Source organism: Sorex fumeus, unplaced genomic scaffold (assembly GCF_029834395.1).
Source record: "Sorex fumeus unplaced genomic scaffold, SorFum_2.1 ptg000046l, whole genome shotgun sequence".
Taxonomy (NCBI): domain Eukaryota; kingdom Metazoa; phylum Chordata; class Mammalia; order Eulipotyphla; family Soricidae; genus Sorex; species Sorex fumeus.
In genome coordinates this window covers 4,814,661-4,838,868 of record NW_026606103.1, presented here as the reverse complement: position 1 = coordinate 4,838,868, position 24,208 = coordinate 4,814,661, and positions in this window count along the sequence as shown.

Genomic DNA, 24,208 nt, shown 5'->3' with positions numbered 1-24,208 from the left:
AAAATTCTAGCCCCTCAGGAAAGGAGGAAAATGATACTCAAAGGAATAATGCACTATTTCATGAATAAACAACAACTCAGGAACTTCGTAGACTCAAAACCAATCTTAAAAGAAGAACTAAAGGGGCTACTGTAAGACAAGACAAATCCCTACAAGCACAACAGACCTCTACAGAAAGATGGCACAAAACCCCATACAATAATCTTTCTCAATGTCAACTAAGAGACACAGAGTGGCAAAATGAATTAAGAAACTGAACCAAACATTCTGCTACCTACAGGAAACGTATCTGAACAGCCAGTGCAAACACAGACTCAAAGTCAAAAGATAGAAAACAATCCTTCAAGCAAACAACTCCCTCAAAGAATCCAGGTTGGCCATATTAATATCCAACAACAAAGATTTTAGGCTGAAAAAGATTTTAGGGGACAACAAAGGCCATTTTTTTAATAATCAAGGAATATGTACAGCAGGAATAAAATCATGCTCCTAAACATATACGCATCCAATGAGGGACCACCAAAACACTTAAAAGAACTTCTTGGAAACTTAAAGGAGGATATTGGTAGCAAAACAATAGTAGCTAGAGAATTCAACACCATCTTATCACCTCTGGGTAGATCAACAAGATTAAAACTCAGAAGGAAGACATGGAAGAATGCCTTTGGAGGAAGAATGGCTTTGAAGAAAGGCTTTGAAGGAAGAAATGAAAGAGAGAGGGCTAATAGATGTATACAGGCCTTTCCATCCCCCAAAATGTAAATACACATTCTTTTCTGCAAATGTGCACATGGAACATTTTCCAAGATAGACTATGTGCTGGGTCCCAAAACACACCTCAATAAAATCAGGAAGATAGAAATTGTATCCACTAACTTTTCATACCATGATGCATTGAAGTCTTACAGCAAACCCTCATAAAGTTGTGTGGACACTAAATCATATAGAGCATGGGGCAGGGAGAACTGTCTGGAGATATTGCCTGGACATAAGGATCTTGGGTCAGAGAGATGGTTGGGTCAAAGTGCTGAGCATATGTTCTGCATGCAGGAGTAAAGGTCACTATCCAACACTGCAGGTCCCCTTAAAGCTAAAGGAGTGAAACCCTCACCCCCAGAGTCAGAAATTTCCATGAAATTTCTGAGAAATGGCCCAAACACACAGAGAAACACATACAGAGAAATGTTGTCTATAAAGTCATAAAACACACAGAAGAAAAGTTAGGGGTCTATATTCTGGGATTTCAACATTAGGGATACATTCAGACACATCTCCAATGGGGAGGGAAAAGCAATCAAGAATACATGAATGGTGTGAGTTTCCAAATAAAGGAGTGGGCACACATGTGGGACTCAAGTGTTTGGTGGCCGAGAGCCACCTTTCAGGCTAGATGACAGCAAAGATGGAGAAAGGATTGAAGGAACAGGGGAACTGGACCCCAGAATTGTCAGTAGCCAGTTTCTCTCTCCTCCCCAATGTAGTCTGATCTCTCTCCTTACTGCAAAACCATCGTTGTACTTTTGCTCGTAGTCCCAGTTATCATAGTTCCATCATACTAGTCTCCTCATAGATCTCAAAGTCCTATACTTCCAGTCATCGTCCTTGGATTCCTTGTCATCCTCCTAGACCCTTCTTTCCACTTACAGTATAGTAATATAGAAATCATGAAGGATGGGGATACACATAGGTGGGGTTGAACAATATCAGAACATCAAACAGAGATAAAGCTAGTCATTCAGGGGATGTTCTAGGAGATTAACTCAAGGACAAAATCTCATCTGAGGGTTCAGCACTCCAGATAACTAGGAGCACTCCAGATTACTAGGAGATCTGTACAAGGGCGGGATTGCATTTAGGGTGTATTGCTTTCTCCTTTCCTCAGCTAGTAAGTAATCCATTTAAACAACCATAGTAACTTCTTATAAAATTTCTAGTCAGTTTTGTATGAACACAGTAAGAACTATATTAAGCTTAAAGGTTGAATCTTCCTGGGACATCTTGCTATATATTCCAAACCACAGTCCTCAGGCCAGGCTAGTTGATCCTAACCTCAGCAGGGTCCTTATTCAGTAACTTCTTCTTGGGTCATGACAGAGTCTTTTCCCTGATGATGCTCTTAACTTATTATACTTCATACACTTAGCCTGTCTCTTTCCAATGCCAGGGTAGTTTTCAGCTTACCCTGGGCCCATCCAGTCCCTTCGTCAGGATCCTGCTTTTGGAGAGCTAGGAACCAAGTGAAACTGAGGCTTAAGTCAAGTAAATATGGATGACCAGGAGTAAATATTATTTTGGAGCCAATTAACTTCCATGTTACAAAGCATAGCCATCAACTGTCTTTCTGTGTCTATACAAAATGGACATTGCTAAATAATCCTTGCAAATGGCATGAAAAAAAGAGAAAAGTAATATAGGATTATTGGTGCTTGATGGAATTGGGTATGCCTCAGGGGCACTGTTGTGGGAGCAGCTCAAAAAACCTAATCTCTCTGCAGGAGGAGCAAGGACACCCAATGTTATCCAATAGAATGGGACAACATAAAACTAAAACGCATTTACAAAGAAAAGGAAACTACAATGGACACAAATAAACAAACAAACAAATAAAAGCAACTGAGCAATAGGCAAAAGCTGTTTGATCATCATGCCTAACGAAGGATTAATAACCAGAATATATTAACTCATATAACCAAAAAACAGAAAAAATCACAATAAAAATTATTCAAAAGACATAAACAGACACTTCCTCATAGATGGCGCACAGACACGTTAAGAAATTCAAAATTACTTATAACTAGGGAAATGGCTCATAGTTGGGAAAATGGTTGAAGAAGAAATGATTGTTGGCAAGGATGTGGAGAAAAGGGCTCTGGTACTGGGAATGAAATTAGTGTAGTTGCTAGGGATAACGATATGCAGTCCTTAAAAAATTAATACAGAAACTCCATATGATTCTAAAGTACCACTACTAATTAGTTATCCAAAGACAATTAACAGATTTTGCTCAAATGTAAAAGTGATTTCCTAAGGCAAGCAATCACGAAGAAATGACAACTCTAACTTGCAGACCCAGTGAAAACAAAGAAGTTTCTAGAGAGAAAAGAGAAGGGGAGAGGAAGTAATGGGCAGAAGGATGTTTGTGATGGCGGGCTGGTATGGGAGCACTGGAGGTGAGGCCACCTGGTCACAGCTAAGCCCATAAAAGTCAGAAGCTGATTGTCTGAAATTCTATAGGCTGACTAATGATAAGTCTGTGGCATGCTCCTGGACCTCAAGACAAACGCAGTATAAGCTTGTATGACTGAGTGAGAGTATGAGTGTGTCTGTGAGCATGTGTGTGTGTTTGTGTGTGTGTGTGTGTGTGCGTGCATGTGCATGTATAGTTGGGGGCTGGTTACGAGGAAGGAAGTGTTCCTGCCACTGATTCAGGCAAGAATCTGGAATGCTTTTGTACCCCATTTCCGTAAGATATGGTCTGTCTGAAATGCCTGTAGCACCTTTGAAGAGAAGCAGTGTACCAAATAATGACTTTAGAAATAAAGGCAGTTGGGGAGCTGGAGCAATAGCACAGCAGGTAAAGCGTTTGTCTTGCATGCGACTGACCCAAGTTCAATTCCCAGCATCCCATATGGTCCCCTGAGCATCCCAAGAAATAATTCCTGAATGCAGAGCCAGTAGCAACCCCCTGAGCATTGCTGGGTGAGACCAAAAGAGAAAAAGACAGACAGACAGAAAAAAAGAAAGAGAAATATAAAGATATCATGGTCCACGGCCCTCCAGTTGTTCTTCGATTTGCTCGAGCGGGCCAAGTAATGCCTTCATTGTGAAACATGTTACTGTGTTTGGCATATCGAATACGTCACAGGAAGCTTTCCAGGCTTTGCCATGCGGGCAAGAGACTTTAGGTAGCTTACCGGGCTCTCTGAGAGGGGCAGAGGAATCAAACTCGGGTCGGCCATATTGGCTGTGTGCAAGGCAAACACCCTACCCACTGTGATATCGCTCCAGCCCATAAAGATATAAAGATATAAAAATATAAAGTTAAAGATATAATTCAAAATAATGGTGGCGGGAAGGTACATGGTGGTGGGATTGGTGTTGAAATATTTAATGTAATAAATTATTGTGAACAACTTTATAAATATAAAAAATTTAAAAGGCAAATAAATATTTCCTTTTCCCTAATTATTATGCATCAATATTTCACTAAGGTATAAACACACTTCTCTGAACAAGTTCATGTTTATGCAAATTTTTATACTTCTCATTTCACTGAAAACCTCCACAAAGTTTTACCCTGTATTCACCCTATTACACCATTCACCTGACAAATCCAAGATGCAGATAGGAGACACAGGTGAGGAGAAGAACAAAACTTAGGTGATGGAACTGAGATGATTTTAGGTCTTCATCGTTCTTCCCCGAGGTTCTCCAAGAGCTTTTTTCTTACTTTTACATGTTCCTTCTATGGCCATGGAAAAATTAAGGTATTTCACAGTAGAAAGAGGAATACTCAGACAAATTGAGTTGATAAAGTCATGTCTGATCTACATCAAATTGAAATACTAGAACCAAGGGGCTAGAAGAGAACAGAAGTGTGAAATACATACTTCTCCCAAAATCGTTGCTAGTTATATCTCTGGCATGACATGTTCCTTGAGCATCAAGATAAAGCCCTACAGGCCCTTGAGCACAACCAGATGTGGCCTAGAGGTTTCCCCCAGTTTTCACTGAGGTGGCCTGGTTAACCCTGTCACTGCAGAACCTAACAACACTGGATCCTCAAACTGAGAAGTTGGGCCATACATCACTGAGAGGAGTTCTCAGGCCACCTAAACAGCATTTTTGAGAAACCCTAAATCAATTCACTTATTAGTTAAGTTTTTACACCCAAGACAGAGAAACTTTAATTTCCAGATTCCTAACTCCCCAAAGCAAAGGACCCAGAACTTCAGTGTCTTCGACCTGAGTAACTTGAAGTAACTTGTCCTCCTTTCAGAAGGATACATTTTTCACAAGAGGAATGAGAAGAGTCCAGTTCTCAGGAAATAAGGCACAGAAGCACAAGGTCCGTAGGCCTCCACGCTAACTAGAGATTTTGATGAGCTAGAATCCTATTCCCATTCACACCCACACCATAACCACTCACTGTCCTCAGTAAGCTTTCCCCAGGCACTTATCCAACAAGATGTGCCAAGAAGCAGCTCCATGACAGCGGTTGGAATGCAGACAGGGATGATATAGGAGCTGAAGTTCACAGGTTGGTGCAGTTGTAACACCGCTGCAAAATGGTGGAGCTTCTAAAAGTCTGGATGGATGATAATGCAGCTCACAGCCACCCTCCTGGCCTATTGGGTGTCCTGGTAGAGCTGGGTACTTCCCCAACACACCCAGTAATCCTCAGGGGCATGAGACTTCCTGCAGGAGGGAAGGTGACAGTCATCATCTTCTGCATATGGCAGCTTGTGCCTCTCCACCATCATCTGACCCCCAGCACTGCCTTGTCTGCACCACCGCACAGAACCCTCCCTTTCTGTCAGACCTTCTCTCTAGCAATCAGGGCGGTTTTAATCACAAGTCAGCACACACCCACTATTGGAAAGGATCACGGAGGGATGCAGGTCCCATGGAGCTGGACAATCCTGACCTTCCTTGGGTACATGCAGAGCGCCCTGGCTCCATCTTGGCTCTTGACCCACCTTATGACCAAACTGCTCTCGCACCACTCCTTTCTTTCACTCCTTCTTGGTACTCACCTGTTCTGAAACTGCACAGAATCATTGGTCAAAGGAGACCATGCGTGCAGGATGTCCTGTGTTCTGACCATGAGGGACGAAACATTCCACCTTCCCACTCACTCACCTGGAAATTCCTTCCCACAAAGCCGGTGACCAAACTCTCGCATCCACAAACTGACCCATGCCCACTGGAGCCTGCCCATCTGAGTTCTCCACTCCAATGGTGTCAGCCCTGCTCACCCACAGGGGGAACTTCTTCTCTGACTAAATGGAGACACAGTGAGGTGGGTCAAGCCAACCTTATCCACAGTGGGTCTCCAGTGGTACACAGCACAGAGCAGGTGCTTGTGGGCCTCTGTACGTACCAAAGATCCAGCTCCTGGTTACTGCCCCCCCAAACCACTGGGAACACCCAACCAGACCCAGAACAGAGAGCAGCTCTGTTCTTCTTCAAGGTCAGGGACTCCATATCTAGTGTCCACGCAGCTGAACAATACACATGTGGTGAGCAGAGACCCCAGGCCAGAGACGTACAGAATACCAGCATCTGCCACTACATCCCAGGTTCCAGCCTCCCTCTGACAACCAGGATTGCAGGGACATTGAGAGAAACCGTCGTGTGAGGTGACACAGAGCCAGCTGGCATTGCACCTGGGAGGCAGAATGAACACTGCCGTCTCAGGGGCAGACCTGTTTCAGGGTAAGGCACAGGGATGAGGATAAGAAGATGAGCAAAATCAGGTGAGGAGAGAGGACAATACAGTAGAGGACAGGTCACAGGCAGAAAGACTTGGACTAGAAGGACACAGATTGTCCCAGCACACAGCCTTGAAGATGCAGGGGCTCTAATATTTTAACCCTCTCCCACTGCCAGCCTGGCTCTAGGACCTGAGAAACAACTCACTTTGTAAAGCAGGGGGCGGTAGAGAACACCCAGTGGGAATGAATGAGCACAGCTCCACAGGGATGAATGCTCTGGTACTGCAGGCTGGCCTGCCATGGCCACTGGCCTTCCACAGCCTCGTGGCCACCAGAGATCATCCATACCCCTCGGGCTTCCCGCACACTGTGATGACCATCCCGATGCCATGTGGTAAACAGGAGGTCCCCATTTCCTCTCCAGTAGACCCTTGACCACTTCTCAGTGGGAAAGCAGAAGCAGGGGTCAACCAGTCCCAGAGTGAGAGGGCAGCTTGGTGTCTGATATCCCTGTCTGCTGCCTGGGCAACAGGAACGTGGACTGCAGAGCACACAGTGAGCAAGCTCCGTGGGAAGCCGTGGAAGGGATGTGGTGGCCACAGCTGGTCACAGCTGCATCCCGGAAAAACCCATGCCCTCAGCAACCCTCACCCCCACCCCTGGCCCAGACACTAGCTTTGTGTGCGGGGCTGTATTAGTGTCCTGCCTCCACCTCCCCACTGTCTCCGGGAGGGGCAGTGGGCCATGTGACCTGGACAGGGTGTTCCGGGTGCACCAACTGTAAGGACGCCGTGGCCGGCTGCCCGCTCGAAGACTGGGGAACACAGAGAGGAGAAAAGAGGAGACTGATGGGCCAGTCCAGCCCGGCTGTTCCCCGCCCACAGCCCATCTGCTCACCTGAGCCCCGGGTGCCCCAAGCACCTGCTGAGCCAAGGGCTGCGGGGCTGGTTCTTCCTGCCAGGGGTTTCCAGTCTCCATGCCCATGGCCAGAGTGGCTTCAGGCCTGGCTGCACCCCTCTGACCTCTGACCCCTAAAATATGACCTCTCTAATCCCATCCTTCCCACTGGACTCAGCTCTCTCCTGAGCCCTCCTTGACTTTGGACCTGCCCCTGTGCTATCCCTGTCCTGAGCCCTCTGGCCCAGAGTTGTGGACTATCTCCTCATGTAAGTCCCTAGCCCCTGCACAGCTTGAACCTGCCTACACAGGTTTGCAGAAACTCTTCTCACCTAGCTCTGGTGCGGGTTTTGTTTTCCCTTCCATGATCCAGTGCCTGAGCCCTTACCTAGCCCACAACTGGATTTGCAGTTTGGACCCTCACCAGAGCTGTTCCAACTGTGGGGTTTGGAACATGGCCCTTTGGCCAGTGCAGAGACTGCTGCCGTTTCCGGAGCCTATCCCAGGTGGCCCCTTTTGGAGACAACACATACAGAGAGAACAGGACCTGGGCAAAGAGGGCACCAAAGCCTGTCGAAGCACCAACAATGCAAGGAACACCTGCAAGTGTTTTCCAGGCACGGCCACAGGTGTGCCTGTATGTGCTCTGGGATGGCTTTAGTCTGACACAACCCAATCCCAAGAACTTGATACAAACAGCGAGACTCTTCTGGGGCTCCAGGATCCTCAAGGCCTGATAATGAGACCTTTGTTTTCCACCTATCCCATGAAAATGCACCCCTCAATCTTTATCCTGGTCACATAAAACATGGTCCCCTCTCCAGGGATTTTGTGATGTGCATTTTCTTGGGAGCAGACTGTGTTAATACCTCCCAAACCCCAGATAGACCCTTTTCCACCCTCACTCCCGTCCCACTTCAGAGGAATGAAGAGCTGGTCTCAGCAAGCTGCCATCCCTGATCTAACAGGTAAAAGCCAGGTCCCCAGGGCTTTCCAGATGCTTGATCCAACTTTTCAGGTCCTTTATCAGCACCACCACCCCAGAGTCTCCTCCATCCAACCCAGCTCCACAGCTCGGCTGCCCCTCTAGGGTCTGCTCCATGGAGGAGGAAGAGCCCAGGGACCCCTCAGCTCCCTGACTGTGACTGCTGGGCTTCCTCAGTGCTCCCCAGTGGAGAGCAGAGCTTTCTCCAGACAGGTCAGTGTTGTTTAAACTCCCAGCGCTTGCTGGGGTGGGGCCAGGTGTCAAGGAGCTCGCCAATAGGAACAACCTGGAGTTTATGGTCTAGTCTATGGGAATGAGCACAGGCCCCGCTGCTGTATCTTGGTCCCCTACAGGGCAGCTGATCTGCTCTGAAGTCTGGATGCTGGACTTTGTGTGCCCATAAGGGAGCATGCAGGAACAGTAGAAAGGTCTGACCACCTTGTTTCAGCAGTGCCACAGAGTCTGGACATACTTCATTTCTACCACACTGATCACAGTTTTAGAGAGAGTAGAACAAAACTGGTGTGGTGCCCAGGAACTGTTCTTGCTTCTAGGGACCAAATGCATGATCAGGCATGTTGAGCCACTTCACACCAGACGCTTCCGGTGCTGTGGAGGAGCCTCAAGTTTCCCCTAAAACATTCCCAACAAGAAATGAATCTCGGAACCAGGAAGCTTGCTGAAGCGATTTCTCCTGATCTTGCACCAGGCCGATTTCACCGGGTTTCCTCAGACAGGGGCAGGTGTTGTACTTCCACCTGCCCCTTACGAATCCAGAGCCCAATGGAAAACCCAGGTATGTGAGACCAGTGACTGCTGACTCTAGTCCTCAAGGGATCAGGGACAGCTGCTCCTTCCCATCTCCTAGCCTCTATATCACGCCCATGAACTGCCTTTCTCCTTGTGCCATTTAAGCTCAGTAATGGTCATGATCCAGAGACTCAAAAATGAATCTCAAAATCCAGCAGCAGCTGCAGAGATTTCTTCGGACACTAATTATTTAATATTTTAGAATTCCAGGGCGTGCAGCCACTTTTGTGGCCATGTGACTTCTCATGCTATTCATAATAAGCTATACAAAATAAAGTATCAGTCTCTTAGGCACGCTTGAGAGGTGGTGGTGGTAAGCTTAGAAATAATGGTGTTGGGATGGTGTAATGGTGGTGGGATTGAAATATTGAATGTAATCCATTATTGTGAATAACTTTATGAAAATAAAATTTAAAAAATTATTTTGCGTACCAAAAAAAAAAAAAACATTCCTGACAGGAACTACCTGTGATTTTGAACTGTCTCCAAATAGGCAGAAAGTAACAGAGCACCAAAGGCAATATAGATCCTGAACTATCAGGGATAAAGAAAACTGCAGGTTCAGGACACCATGCTCAGTTCCAGAAGTCGAGACGGGACAGACAAGGAAAGATTAAGGACCTTGCCCTGGGTAGCTGCCCACTGCCTTGCAGGAAACCCTCACATTTTTTCCCCTGGACCCTGCATGGACCCCAGAGACGCATCTGCCTCACCTGTGTGTGGGTGAGACCTTCCTCCTCCTCCAACTCCTCAACCAGGGCCAGGAGATCCAGCTGGAATTCAGGGGAGAGCAGGTGCTCCAGGAAGCTGGGATGAATGACCGCCTCGACCTGGAAGGGGGAAGCGGAAGTGAGGGTCCTCATAAGGACCAATGGGAATGAGGAAGCAAACACACCCGTTCCCAGCACAGTGCAGGGGCTTGGACGGCTGCACAAATTCTCACACGGACACAAGCCGGGAGCGCTCACACTCTCACACACACAGGCCCATACAATCCGCACTCACAAAGGCACATGGACTATTCACCTACTCTCACAGAGAAGCACATGTAAATACACATGGATGCATATACACACATGACACAAAGACACACACTCTTCGACCTCTAGGAACATGTACATGTATCCTCTTACGTTTCTGCACAGAGCTCACACAGTACACACAGATGGAGACACACAGAGATGTTCACACATCGGCCAAACCCAGAAATTCACAAACAAGGGCCAATGTTTGTACAGAGAGACACACGTGAACATATGCACACAAACACAAGTAGAAAAATGCAAGCACAGGTGGTCTCAAAGCAAAGAGCACACGTCACTACCAAGCCCTGGACAGAAGCAGTCCTGCGCCCTCCCCACCCCACAGCAGAGCCCAGTCCCCCACCTTGGTGACAAAGGCCTCCTGGGAGCACAGCTCGTCCACGTAGCTCAGGAGTCACGGCTTAGGGCAGGTTCTGGCCTCCTCCTGCTGCTCCTTCGTGCCCACTGCCCGTCGCCCGAGGGGTGCCCTCCTGACTGTGTCGGGGGCCTTCAGCAGCTCGTCCATGATGTCCATGTACTCCTGCACGGCCTCAGGGGGGATCTCCTTGGGGGCCTTGGTCTTGGGGGCCCGCTGTGGTTTGTGTGTCTTGGGTTGGGCTGCCGGAGCTCGGGTTACGGCCTTCTTAGGGACACAGGCTGAGGAGGAAGGAAGAAGAGAGGGATGTGAGGGAACCCAGGTCCATGCCCTCAGACACATAGCACTGAGCACAGAGTTGCGGATGGGTACCTGTGGGCTGGGTCAGGTGAGTGCCTACATCTGTTGTACTATAATCCCGTGACTGCGTGAGGGATGAGGATAACCTCAATGGGAGGAGAGGCCCACAGTGTCCCCAGGGTCTCCAACCCCACTTCAAAAGTGAGTCCGACACCCTCAGGCAGCATGGGGTGTGCAGGAAGAGGGAGAAAGCCAGGGACAGGGAGCCGCTGAGCATAGGCCTAGGGGTACATGGGAGAGTGAAGGCTCCCTGGAAGGGCAGGAACCCTAGGGCCTTCCCAGGCCTGTGACCATTAGCTGGGGAACAGGGTCTGTATCTGGCTGCTGGCCTAGTGGTTGACCTGTAGCACCCTGAGGCTCAGGCCTGGGTGGGGCAGGGGGTGGCTTGCCCTGCACTCCATTCTTCGACTGCAGCTTCTGTGCCTCCGTTTCTTCCTCAGCCTCAAACTCCATGAACCTGGTGTGGGGAGTACAGGCCCCACTGAGTCGGGTTGGCTTGGAGCACGTGGGATGAGGCAGGACAGGGGATGCTCATGGAAAAGCCCTCGGGAGGATGGAGAATGGATGGGCACAAACCCCAGCACCTCCAGTGATTCCCCATATCAGCCCTTTGAGGGTCATAGAAAATAAGGGACTGTGACCCTTAGACTGTGGTCAGGAGCCCCAGAGCATGGTGGGCAGAATTGTCCCAGCCCCGGGTAGGACAAGTTTCTGCAGGGGACGGGCCTTCTGGGGATACCAGGGCCCCCCTGGCCATCTGGGAGTAGCCCCTGAAGCCCCGGCCCGCAGCCAGCCCCAACTCCCACTCACTGCCCAGAACTGACTCACTTGGCAGCCACGTCGTAGTAGATTATGCGGTCAAAGTTGCTCGTGCCATGCCATTCCCGCAAGGCACGGCGCAGGTCTTCCTCCAGGCCCATGGTGGGCTTCAGGCAGGCCAAGGTGCGCAGCACTGGGCTGCAAGGACAGGCTTGGTCAGGGTCTGCGTCTGGTGGGAGCCCCCGCTGCCCCACACCCATTCCTTGACCCCCGATGACGGCCTGGTCTCCCCTCCCCTCCCAGAGTTGACTCGCCTCCTACACCCCAGACCGGTGGCTATTCTAGTGTCAAGCCTCAGCTCTGGGGATAAGTCATGAGACGCCGAGGCCGAGCAGTCATGCCTGTCTGAACCTTGGTGCATCTGTGCTGTGTCTGGTCTTAGGAACAGAATGTCTGTCCTTCATTCCATAGGTCAGGACCAACCCTGATAGGGGACTGAGCTGAGGCTTTAAGGCATGGCTGGTCACTACAGGCTTTTGAGCCAGAACTCTGGGATGGCATTCCTGAGGACATTCTCTCCCATGGACCCTACGCTGGGGGTCACACCAGTATCTTCTGGGAAGCTACCATTAGTTCTAGATCACCTGAGGTACTCACATAAGGAAGCAGGAAAGGGCCTCAGTGTCCAGAGTCTGAGGAATGTACTGCTGGGTCAGGGCCTTGAAGCTCTGCCAGCGCCGGAAGTTCTCATAGACGCTATTGGGACTGCTGGAGGTTTTTGGCAATGCCTGGTTTCGGGTGGTGGCCAGACCACTCTACCCACAAACCCACTGGGAGTGTGGTCCACCGCTGCATGGGAGCATGATGGGAGCCACCTGGGCCACTGGCAGTGGAACCTGAGGAGGATGGTCTCTCGTTCCAGCCTGGGTGACAATAGTAGCTGGAGTTGGAATAACGGTCTCCAGCACAGACGATACCAAGTAGAGGGGTGCAGGATGACCGGCCATGGAAGATGGAGCCTCTGCGGCCCCACAGTTGAGTGGAGCCTGTGTCAGGATGACAGGCTGGTTCTGGGCTGACTCCACAAGCGCTGCCTCAGGGCTGACCTAGATGATGACCTTGCAAGGTCCAGGGACATGGGGTCCATGGCCAGCAGCTCCTGCCACCACGGGCATCATGGGGAAAGGTGACAGCACCAGAGGGTTGCCAGGAGCAATGGCCGAGGTCACCAGAGGGGGCATCTGGATCGGTTCCCAGGGTGGTGGCTGGGGGAGCCCTGGATTGAGAAAGGGCGAGACCCTGAAAGCAGAGCCGAAGACCCCAAGATTCATGGTCATCTCTGGGAGCAGCACAGGAGACACTGCGGACAGGAGGGAGGAGGAGTGAGAGGGAGATGGTACAGGGGGAGGGCCAGGAGGGCCTGGCTAGGGCAACATTCCATGAAGGGATCTCATTGGAGGATCAGAACAAGAACTTTCCTTCAAACTTGTCAGTGGCAGCACAGCTCACATGGCCTCTTCCAGCAATTTAGACAGTTTCCCAATTCTCAGCACACAGGTTGGCATGGTCTTCGCTGTATCTCAATACTTTATCCACCAGTCTAGTTGTGTGCCCCTCAAATCTTTCTCCTTCCTCTCTCCCTGATGACCTCCTTCAACAGAGTCTACTCTTTCTTTGGAAAATTCAGTCATTAGTGACCTGTGAACCCCTGTAGGTCACAATTTGAACGGAGTTTTCCTCAGCAAATGCTGTGGGTTTTGCTTTTTTGTTTGTTTGTTTTGCTGATCCTTCTTAGGGTCCAGTCCCTAGGACTGAAAGTAATGTAGATTTGTCTAACATGTTTGACTAGCTTTTTCAAAGTTTTGTTCTACTGGAAGCTCTTATCCTTCGTAGAATAGCCACGAAACCTCAAGTTGGAACAGCTTCCAAACTCAAACTTACTTTCTTTGTATTTGCAATATATTTTATGGATGATTTGCCTCCTAAATAAAACGTTGAATCGAGGAATATTTTTAATGGTTCAAAGCTAAGCTTTGACAAAAGTCAATGATGTGTGTTTAATGCAGTGCTGGGTGTTCCCTTCTACTTTCTCTGGTCAGTACAATTCTCTCCCACACCAAAGTAGTTTTCTGTTGTTAACATAATTCTAGATATGTACTATGTACTGAAACCCCAAAGAATCTCATTTTTTATGAACTCACTATTGGTTTCCACTCTGGTTAAAAGCACATGTATGTTCTACCAGCTGGCATGTGTAGTGATTTTTTTTATATTCGTCAAACGGCTTCTCTCTTTTTCAGGAGACTCCATCCCCACAGCATGAAATTCTGCAGACCCTAACTAAATCCTTACAGTGTCTGGCAATTCAGTGGCGAATGGAATAGGGAGGTCTGAATTAGGAAGTGGAGCAGAATGGAAGTGCAACTGACTTCAATGTTCAGATCAGCAACAAAGTTAGCTTCTGCATATTTTCATCCGTGGCTGGGAAAACCTGATTCAAATTTCCTCTACACTCTTTTCTTCAGTGTTTATAAGAAAATAATTTTTCAGTCTAGTTTTGGAACGATTTATAAGATCTCCCCAAAATCTCAGTCTGAAAGGATTTGGGAATATGCATTTATAATACAACATTCATTACACTGTTTGGCCTCTATGGAGGGAATGACCTGCTCAGCCAGTAGCCGTCAGATCATTCCATCCTAAGCAGCGTGGCAAGCTGCCTTTGCAGACACCAATCTCCGGACGCTTCCCAGCAGCTGCTCTGTCACTGTACATTGGTTCAACAGCGGTATCCAGGTCATAAGAATTCTATCAAAATCAAGAACATCCTTCCCCAAACAATGTTGGACACAGGGAACGAGGACTCGAGAAATTTCTTGAAACTTCCAATTCTGTTATGAAGAAACTATACTTGATTTTCAGCCAGGGATTTCTCATGAGATGGATTTTGAGCTTGAACTTTGTCCTCAGGCTTCAGGCAAGACTTTATGTTTGCTTCCTTGCTGTGTCCTGAAAAGCCACCTATAATTCTGGAGGCTCTTGTGCCTGCGTGACTGGCGGAAGTTTGCACCCACCACGGCCCGTAGGTGCGCGCGCACTGGGGCTGTCCTGGGTCAGTTCTAAGCAGTTAGAGGTAACGGACACGCATGCGCACCTGCATTTCGCGCGGGGTCTGCAACCACCAACGTCCTACAGGCTATGGGTGTAATGATTCCCCTTTGGGATATTTGCACCCATGCCTCTATCAGATTCAACAGAGAGGTGTGTGGCCCTGTCCAGCTGTCTGCAGGGGCGCATCTCCCCCAGGCTGTGGGCACCACCGCACACCTGCGCCATGTCCTTTCCGGATCCGGATGCTGAGCGCGAGGGAGGTAAAGGAATCCTGGGACCATTCAAACTGCTACTTGGGGTCCGAGCGATAGTGCAGTGGGCAGGGCCATTGCCTTGCATATGACCAACATGGCTTCCATCCCCGTAATCCCAGATGGTACCCTGAGTACTGCCAGAGTAATTCCTGAGTGCAGAGCAATTACTGAGCACAGTCAGTGTAGCTTAAAACCAAAACAAAAGAATCCCAAAACACAACAGCAATAAAACAGCAGAAGCAAACTAACCCTACTACTTTGTGGACCTTTTTTGTATGATACAAAAGCAAACGAAGTTTTTTCTTATTGAAAACATTAGCCCTTGAACTTGAAGAAAGTCAGGTCCGTCGTAAATGGGGAAAATCTCTAACACAAATAGAAAATGAATACATAGAAAAGCTTTTCCTTTGTTTCCCAAAACGTTTTAGGAACCAGCAATTAGTTTCCGTCACTATACCCTCGTTAATAAATGAAACAGTTTTCATGACTTAAAATAATGGATCAATCATAATATGACGTCCAATTGTTGTGCAATTGATAGCCAGGTTAGCAGGAGATGCAAGAACAAAGCAAATATCAACAAAGATAGGTAAAGGCTCAGTTTAGCTTACAAAATTGACAGTGAAACTTTATTTTTGTACATTTTAATGCCTTAAAATATTTAAAATGTGTGTTCATTATCTGTAGTACTTTTGGACACAGACACTTCATTTACAGAGAACAGGTAGAAGTGTTCCAGCCATTGTCAGCTCACAAGTACATGGGTGTAATGCTGCCATCCCAGATCTGTTTGAGTTGAAGCATCGTGATAACCAGTTCCAAGAAACCAGTAGGATGGCCAAGTGGCAGAAACACGCATTTCAGGTTGTTTACTTCAGTAAGCAGCCAGTGAAATTTTGGGCCCAGCAGAGCAAGCTGAACATGGTGACCCATTAAATATGAGGGACCTGTGGTAGTGGTGGTTCTGGTATTATGGCAACACTAATTCAGTTTCCTTCATCCCACAAAGAATTTGTTAGGATGATAAATATCTGCTGGAGAAAGGGCAAATGCAATTGGAAAGAATCTTGAGAAATCCCAGAGGAAAGGAAGATGGTGTACTGGGCAGACAAGGCAGCAGCTCACTGAGCGTTTCCACTCTGTCCTGGGAGTAGCCAGTCATGGAAGCTCTTATGAATTCTTTCCCAAGGACACAGAATGAAGGGTGTCCTTCATTTTCCCCATGAGCAACTTCGGGAGTTTAAGTTGCTTTGTGTACCTGAGGAGTGAAGGTCAAGTGTTGGTGTGTTTGCAAAGATAGGCACATATGTAGTGGTCATGGCATGTGGTTTTCAGCATGTTATACGTGCATGGCACAACTAAGGTCATATATGTTGTCATCAGTAACTCTCGACGTGGGTGCCTTTCCCCACCATTGTCCTCAGATCACCTTCAGTCTGCTTCTTCCTTGACTGAGGATTTCTTAGTGTAATCAAAAGTCAAGACTTTCTCTTCATTTAGGATTTTTAAATTACCTTCTTTTGTTTAAATAGCACGCTGAGATCATACAGTATTTGTCCTTGCTCTGAATTATTTTGCTCGTCAGGATGCCCTCCATCCATCCAAATTGCAGGAGTCTGCAAGATTTTACCTTTTCTTGTAGCTGAGTAGGGTTCTGTTGTTTGTGTTTATACTACAACTTTATCCGTTTATGTGTCCATTTGGGGTTTTTCTGAGTATTGTACTTAGCACTGCAGTGAATACAGGAGTGCATATATCATTTTGAGTTTTCTATTAAGGGGTTTTGGTGGGAACATGCAAATGTGAAATCACTAGGTCTTTTGGAACCTATATTCTTGCTCCACTACCCAACTCCAGGCCGCTTTCCACACACTTGGGCTGAGCCTCACATCTGAGTGAACATATTCCTGGCCACATCCCTACCCATTTTCTATAATTACAGCACCAATATGATGGGTTTCAGACAGTAGGTAACAAATCATAGAGGAAATATATATATATATATTTATATATAAAAATATATATATTTATATATAGTTTCAGACAATAGGTAACAAATCATAGAGGGAATTTATATATATATATATATATATATATATATATATATATCTCAGACAGTCCAGCAATCTCCCGAGAGTATTCTCCCCATACTGGACAGCCGGGCAAACTACTCATGGTGTATTCGATATGCCAAAATTATTAAAATAATGAGTCTTATTTCCCTGACCCTGAAAGAACCTCCAATCATTGGGAAAGACAAGTAAGGAAAGGCTGCTAAAATCTCAGGGCTTGGATGAATGGAGACATTGCTGGCACCTGACTTCATTGAGCTCATCAAGTAAATTGTTGAACAACAGGATGACAGTGATAGAGTGATTCTTGCTTTTAGAGAAGTTTCCAAACTTTTCCACAGAGGTTCAGCCAAATGTTGTTCCCACAGACTGTGAATGAAATAGCACCCCTTTTACACCACCCCTTCTCAGTACTGGTTGTTTCCAGATATATATATATATATATATATATATATATACACATATATGTATATATATACACTCACACACATATATGTATATATATCAGTTATTTTTAGATATATATTTAGCTAAGATATATATATCTTTCTGATTCTTGTGACTTGAAATTCATTGCTTTTTAATTTTTGCTTTGCATTTCTTAGATAACAAGTGACTAGTAATATCTTTTCAGATGTCTGCTGGCTTTTCTTAGCCATTTTCGGAAAATGGATGCTCATCTCCAATTTTATGTAATTGTTGAGTTTTTCTGGTTGAGCTTTATAACGCTTTATGTGTATGTAATATTTAAGCCTTTACGAAAAGCATGGTTTGCAAATGTTTTCTCCCATTTCGTAGGAAGTGTTTCAATTTTAAGAAAGTCTGATTTGGATTTTTAAGAAGTCTGATTTTTTTTTGCCATGCATAAGCTTTCAGATGTAGGCCCATTTGTTTATTTCTGGTTTTATTTTATGTATTTTTATCCTGAGTCAATCTTGTTTAGATTTGTTGGTGTACCATTGTTCACAGTAGCTGTGTTCTTCTTTGTATTTTAATGTTGGTTTAAATGTTTCCTTTGCAAGTTGTAGCATTGTAGGCTACTTATTTTTTTTGTCAATTTTATTTACTATACCAGCATCAATTGGTGGCTTGGCTAATTTTCCCTTTCATTTGAGAATTTTCTTATTTCTTTTTTTAAATTTTATTTTTATAAAGTAGTTCACAATGCTTGAGCAGGCCCAGTAACGTCTCCATTGGAGACTTTGTTGTTACTGTGTCTGGCATATCAAATACTCTCGGTAGCTTGCCGGGCTCTCCGAGAGGGGCGGAGGAATCGAACTCGGGTCGGCCATGTTGGCCGCTTGTAAGGCGATCTTTGATTACATTTAATATTTGATCACCAATCCCAATATCATTACACCTTCCCACTACCATATTTCAGATGTTTTCACCCCAAACCCCAACCCATGCCCCAAAGCAGAACCAACATGATTTCTTTTGTATTGTTTGTTCTGAATAAAATGATGAAAATGCTCGAAAATGTTTCCTTAGAGAAAACTGTGTGAAGATTGTTGCATTTCACGCAGGACCCACTAAGCCCTTCTATAAGAGATTATGAGCATATTGTAAAATGTTGAACATTGTGTGCATATATATTGGGCTGGAGTGATAGCACAGCGGTAGGGCGTTTGCCTTGCATGTGGCCGACAAGGCCAACCTGGGTTCAATTCCTCCTTCCCTCTCAGGGAGCCCAGCAAGCTACCCAGAGTATCTCGCCAGCACTGAAAACCCTGGCAAATTACCCGTGACATTTTAATATGCCAAACACAGTAACAACAAGTCTCAAAATGGAGTCGTTATTGGGCCTGCTGGAGCAAGTCGATATCAATGAACAGGAAGCATAGGATTGGTTGCCTTCTCCTTTAAACCCCATCAAATGTGGTGTGCCACTCTTCGAAAATGGGTGGGGTCAGGTATGAGACGCAGCCGCATGGTCCAGGAATACGTTCACTCATAGGTGAGCCTTGGCCTGAACATGTGAAGAACGGCTGTGAACATGGCAGCAGTTGAGTTCTGGAGGATTTTGGCTGCCAGGGTGTAAAATCTTATCACGCTGAAGGTTGTGTGTTCACGGGCTCACTGGATGGCCCTTTCTCACTGCCTTCGTTCAGTGCTCTTGAGTCCTGTGTGTGCCTGGATCAGGATGGCTGTTCTTTCTCTCAAGCTTGAGCCCCTCTTGCTCTGACTCTCCTCTCTGAGTTTACAGTCTTAGTTTATATAGCAATCACGTAAGGCGGTGACATAAAGGTGGGTTGAATACTGACAAATCAACAAAGAGAGGTAAGACCACTGCTCCAGGAGATTAAGGATAAAATCTCATCTAAAGAGATTACTCCAGATTACTAGGAGATCTGCTCAAGGGTGGGATCCCAACAAGGGTGTGTTCTTCCCTCAGTTAGTAATCTACTTAAATAGTTGTAATAAATCTATTTCTACTATTTCTAGCAATGTCATTCTGTATGAGCACAGTAAGAGATATAAACTTAGTTTGGTTCTTCCTGAGAACATCTCACTATACATTCTGCAGTCCTCACGCCAGGTTAATCTTCCTAGCTCCAGCAGGGTCCTAGTCTCGTCATTACTTACTTTTGGATCATGACAGCATTTGTCCATGATCATGCCCTCAACTTATAGTTGAGTATCGTGGCGCTTTGGCCTGGCCCATTTCGGTGCCAGGGTAGCTCACCGCTTGCCCTAGGTCCATTCAATCCCTCATCGGGACCCTGCTCTTGGGGTGCTAGGAACTAAGGGCAACTGAGTCAAGAAATCAGATGCCCAGGAGTAAATATTATTTGGAGTCAATCAACTCCCAAGTTACAAAGCATAATATTAACTGTCTTCCTGTGTCCACACAGAAAGGACATTGCTTACAAGTTCAGTGTCCTTAGATGGGTGTGACCTGACAAACCTAAGCTACCTGAGGAAGGACAAAAGAGTGTTATCCTACATCAGGGGATGACGCAGGCCTTTAATGCTGTGAAATTTCTCTTAACTCTGCAGCATGTCACTTGTTTTAGAAAGTTGTGTTTCCATTTTCATTTGTCTCATTTTTTCTCCTCTAATTTCCAGTTAACTTTCTTTCTTGTACCATTGGCTGTTCAGAGTTGTTTTATTTCCATGCATATAAGTAGTTCTAAGTTTTCTTTATGATTAATTTCTTTCTTGCCATTGTGTTCACATTGGCTACTTGGCATGTTTTAGATCTTCTTGATATTGCTAAGAAAATTTTTGTAGTCTAACAAATGATCAGTCCTAGCAAATGTAACCATGTGCACTTGAAAAGATTGTGATGCATTGAATGCTATATATATACATATATATATGTAGTAAATATGTATGCATGTATATTTTTCCTTCATTGCTTTGAATTTGATTTCTCATTCTCTGGCTCTACTGTGTTGATAGTGCTCCGGGTTATTTGCACTCCAACTCTATAGGTGGAGACCCCAGATAGATTGTTGTATTCCCTTCCACCCATTCCGGGCTTGAATGAGCCCTAAATACACCAGGAGACCAGCACCCACTGCCATCTAGCTCCCAAGTGGGTTGAACACCAAAGGAGTTTATGGATGTCTAAGATGGTTAAAATAATAAGGCTGTGTGCAAAGTTTGAGTCATGTGAAAGCAAGAGAGAATTTTTCTCATTGGAAACCATCACTACTTCAGTCAAGAACATTTCAAGTCCTCCTAAATGAGGATGATGAGTGACAGGTCTAAGGTTAATCTTTGCAGGTCATGTGTGCCTTCCCTGTTAGCATAGAATTAATAACCAACAGTTCTAACCATTGCTTTCTTGGGGAACAGTGTTTATTATTACAGTCATTGCAGTTCACCCCACTCAAGTGCCCAAGATTTTCCACCTCTATCCATGTGCTACCTCTTGTTATGTCCCACTCCACCCTCAAGTGCATGGTAATCTCAGGTTTGCAATTCAAGCCAAGGGGTTGCCATATTTGACACTCTCTCTTTCCTTGTTTTCTGACTCCCAATTATCACAGATGAGTGAGATCCTGTGAGCTTTGTCTTAATACATCTTACTTATTTCAACTAACTTACTTATTGAAATTAAGGTTTTTGTCTTAATCCATGTTACTTATTCCAGCTCCAGTCAGAGATTTCATTATTTAGTAATACCTTAGTAAAATTCAATTGTGTACATCTGCATGTGTGCACGTGTGTCCTAACTTCTTTATTCACCCATCATTGATGTTTGCATTGTCTCCATATCTTGGCTATTCTAATCAGTGCTTCCATGAACACAGGTATACATATATTTTTCCAAATTCAGATTTTTTTTTGTTTTTAGGGGAACAATGCCAACAAGTGAAATCTCTGAATCATATGGAAATTATATTTTTATTGTTTTGGTGAAATCTCTGGAGTGTTTTCCCTAGAAGTTGAACCAGATCGTTTCCCCCGTGAGGGAACCTTATTAACATTCCTGCCAATAGTGGTTGTTTCTACTCTTTGTGACATATGCCATTCTCAATGGTGTGTGATAATATCTCATTGTTTTGATTTGCAACTTCCTGGTAATAGTTGATACTAAACATGTTTTCATACACTTATTGATAATTTGTATGTCCTCTTTGTGGATGGGTCTCACTTCTCTCCTGTTTTGATGTGATGATTTGTGTTTTTTTGAGCTTTTGCATGCTTTATACATCTTGATATTGGTCCTTTATTTGTTATATGTTTGAAAATATTTTCTCCCACTAAGTAGGGCAGTTTGAAAATTTTATCCCAAGTTTCTTTTGTTCTGTAAACACTTGTACATTTGCTTTAATCCTCTTTGTATTTTTATTTCTTTTACCAGAGAAGTCAAACCATTGCACACACCCATGAGGTTCCTTTCCTAGACAGGTCTGCATATGCTTTCATAATTGTATTGTATGGATTATGGACCAAGTTCAATGTCTATAATCCACTTTGAATTACATTTGGGGGGATATGAGATACATATTTCTCTTTTTTTACATTTTATTTTCCAGTTTTCCCAACATGTTAGTTGAAGAGGACTTGCCTGCCCCACTTTATGTACCCAGAAACTCTGTCATAGACTTTCAATAAATATCTGTGTATATATCTGTGTTATATCTGTGTGCTGTCAATTCTACCCCATGGTCCTGAGAGTTCGCTTTTCTTTGAATAGATCATAATTTTGAATACTATGTTTTGCAACATTGTTTTTGACCATTCCTTTAATGTGCCCCCCTTCCAATCTTGATTCTTCCTATATCTCCCTATCTTCTTGGTTAACCCTATACTCTCATGCTATGCCCACCACCACCACCACCTCCAGTTAACTAATTTTCACCCATGCCCCCTTTGAGTATTTCTGGGGTCTCACTGACAACTATACATCCTTATAATGGGAAAATTTACTATAGCACAATATTAAGTCAGGAAATGCATTCCTTCCCTCCTTTTTCTTGCAATTGCTTTTAGTTCTCAGGGAGTTTTATGATTCTGTGTTAATTTCACTAAAAATTTTTCTAAATTGTTGATGAATGTCATCAGAATCTTGAACAACTGCATGAAATATGTATAATTTGGGTATTATCATTTGGGAAATGTTAATTTTTTATATCCACAAACATGTAGTGTTTTCCCATTTCCAGAGTCCTTTTATTTTCCTTTGTAAAATGACTAATAATACTCACGTAATTTTTTACATTTGTTGTGAATATTAGTTTGATTTTTCGGTTATTGTTTTTTTTGCATCACTCCCATAGGAGCTCAGGTCTTACTGCTGCCTCAGTGATCGTGAGTGACACCCACAGGTCTTGGGAAAACATAGGAGTGCTGAGGATCTAATTTGGATTGGCTGAGTGTTAGTGAATCCATTTTGGATCTGTACTTTTGCTTGGGGAGGTTTTTTACTGATTTTTTTTCATTTTAATTTTTTTGGGGGGGTCTACAGGCTGGAGCGATAGCACAGCGGGTAGGGCGTTCGCCTTACACGCGGCCAACATGGTCGACCTGAGTTCAATTCCTCCGCCCCTCTCGGAGAGCCCGGCAAGATACCGAGAGTATTCGATATGCCAGACACAGTAACAACAAAGTCACCAATGGAGACATTACTGGGCCCGCTCGAGCAAATCGACGATCAACGGGAGGGCCTTTACCTTTACCTTGGGGGGGTCTACACTAGCAGTGCTCAGGGCTTACTCCTGGCTCTGTACACAGAGGTCACCCCTGGTGGGAGTTGGAGGATTCTGGGTGATATTGAATAATGGATCCAAGTCAGCCTCATGCAAGAAAGTACCTTACCCACTACACTATTGCATTTGTTTCTTTACTGCCCTTCTCTCAATTCTATAATTCAGTGATTTTTCTCTTCTGATGTCAGTTAAATAGCTTACATAATTTATTTAAAAATTTTCTTTTCTAGACCTCTTTTTTATTTGTGTGCGGGCCACATCCACTGGTGCTCTGGGCTTACCCTGGATCTGCATGCAGAGAAGAATCCTGGCTGGCTAAGCAGACCACATGGGGAACAAGAGATCATACAGATCAGTCATGTGCAAGTAAGTACCCTACCTGATTTGCTAGCTTTCTGTCCTCCATCTCTTGCTTATTGATAAGGACATGTGTACTGTCTTTAAAAAAATTTTTTATTGAATCACTGTGAGATAATTACAAAACTACCCTATTTGTGTTTCAGTTATACAATGATCAAACACCCATCCCTCCACCAATGCACGTCTTCCACCACCAATGTCCCGGGTATCCCTACCGTCCCACCCCTCCCCCTGCCTCTATGACAGACAATCTCCCCTATACTCTCTTTTGTATTGCTTGTTATGATTCGAATAAGATGTCGCGTGGTCAAGGAGCGGCAGCGTGCTCCTGGAATTCTAAAATTCTACATAAGTAGGATGTGTAGAAATCTCTGCAGCAAGTTGCTCGATTCAGAAATTCTTTTGTGTGTCTCTGGATCATGGCCATTATGGAGCTTAAGTAGCAGCCAGAGGCAGTTTCTGGGCGTGACATCCAGGGTCCCTTGGGGATAGGGGAAGAGAGGCAACATCCCATCCCCTATCCATTGATGCCAGGAGTTTGTTGTCTCTGAACCCGCTTACCTGCACTTCTCTCTGGGTTCTGAAAGTTGGCAACAACCAG